This window comes from Polyodon spathula, chromosome 45 (genome assembly GCF_017654505.1).
Source record: "Polyodon spathula isolate WHYD16114869_AA chromosome 45, ASM1765450v1, whole genome shotgun sequence".
Taxonomy (NCBI): domain Eukaryota; kingdom Metazoa; phylum Chordata; class Actinopteri; order Acipenseriformes; family Polyodontidae; genus Polyodon; species Polyodon spathula.
Window position 1 is genome coordinate 2,074,127 of NC_054578.1, and position 2,126 is coordinate 2,076,252.

Below are 2,126 nucleotides of genomic sequence, written 5' to 3' on the forward strand. Positions count from 1 at the left end.
TCCTGTGCTTTACCAGACCTCTCTGTGCTTTACAATGCTTCCCTGTGCTTTACCAGACCTCTCTGTGCTTTACAATGCTTCCCTATGCTTTACCAGACCTCTCTGTGCTTTACAATGCTTACCAGACCTCTCTGTGTTTTACAATGCTTCCCTATGCTTTACCAGACCTCTGTGTGCTTTACAATGCTTCCCTATGCTTTACCAGACCTCTCTGTGCTTTACAATGCTTCCCTGTGCTTTACCAGACCTCTCTGTGCTTTACAATGCTTCCCTATGCTTTACCAGACCCTCACATCTGTGCTTTACAATGCTTCCCTGTGCTTTACCAGACATCTCTGTGCTTTACAATGCTTCCCATGTGCTTTACCATACCTCTCTGTGCTTTACAATGCTTCCCTATGCTTTACCATACCTCTTTGTGCTTTACAATGCTTCCCTGTGCTTTACCAGACCTCTCTGTGCTTTACAATGCTTCCCTATGCTTTACAGACCTCTCTGTTCTTTACCATCTCTGCGTTTCTGTAGAGACACTTGGCAAAGGTTACGAAGGCAACAGTGTATGCCTTCCCTGTGCTTTACTCCTCTCTGCTTTACAATGCTTCCCTGTGCTTTACAATGCTTCCCTCTGCTTTACCAAACCTCTCTGTTCTTTACAATGCTTCCATATGCTTTACCAGACCTCTCTGTGCTTGACAGTGCTTCCCTGTGCTTTATCTGGAGAGTCCACGAATTGGAAGAAAGCGGATCCCGTGGTCCTGGAGAGACCAAGAAATGGCGCCCGAGAGACACTGAAATGTTTACGAAGGGATGAAGAAATTGGAGAGATTGGAGACTGTGTTTTACAATGCTTCCCTATGCTTTACCAGACCTCTCTGTTCTTTACAATGCTTCCCTGTGCTTTATCAGACCTCTCTGTGCTTTACAATGCTTCCCTATGCTTTACCAGACCTCTCTTGTGTTTACAATGCTTCCCTGTGCTTTACCATGCTTCTCTGTGCTTTACAATGCTTCCCTTGCTTTACCGTTTAATTTTTCTGGAGAGACAGAAATGTTACGGAAGGCGATACGCACGACCTCTCTGTGCTTTACAATGCATTCCCTATGCTTTACCATACCTCGCAATTCTTTACAATGCTTTCCTATGCTTACTAGACCTCTTTGTGCTTTACAATGCTTCCCCCCCGAACTGCGTTCCGCCGGGCCACGCACACTGAAGTTACGAACCGTCTGGAAAATCAAGCTAACCGGACCGTGATGTGTAGATGAAACCGTGTGCGAGACACAGCGCCGACCCGTGCTTAACAATGCCAGCCTGTGCTAATAGCAGACTTATCTGTGCTTTACAATGCTTGTCTATGCTTTACCAGACCTCTCTGTGCTTTACAATGCTTCCCTGTGCTTTACCAGACCTCTCTGTGCTTTACAATGCTTCCCTATGCTTTACCTAGACCTCTCTGTGCTTTACAATGCTTCTGTCTACTCTGGCAAAGTGGCCAGAAGCTTGAAATTTCGCCGTCTGGAAAATCAAGCTAACCGGACCGGATGTGTAGATGAAACCGTCACGAGACACAGCGCCGACCCGTCACGAGGCGCCGACCCGTCACGAGACACAGCGCCGACCCGTCACGAGACACAGCGCCGACCCGTCACGAGACACAGCGCCGACCCGTCACGAGACACAGCGCCGACCCGTCACGAGACACAGCGCCGACCCGTCACGAGACACAGCGCCGACCCGTCACTGTAGATCCAGAACTGAACACGCTGTAGGAGTTCTGTACCACCACCACTACTACTGAGAATAATACTGATAATAATAATACTAAATATGATTTATGAATTTTATATTACTATGTTTATGACTAATTATGATAATAATAAGTACTGGTATGACATATTATATGATTATATGTTATGACTGTATTCTAGTATTAGTTGATTTATCTAGATTATTCTTATTTCTGATATGTTTATGTTTCGGACTAGGAGCAATATAATTAACCCTGGACGCTGCTCGTGGGTCCTCCACCGAAGGGCGACTTTTCTCTGATCACAACCCGTGGACAACTTTGGTTGTGTGCACTGTGTGTGTCAGTGTGTGTGTGTGTGTGGTGGTGTAAGAGAGT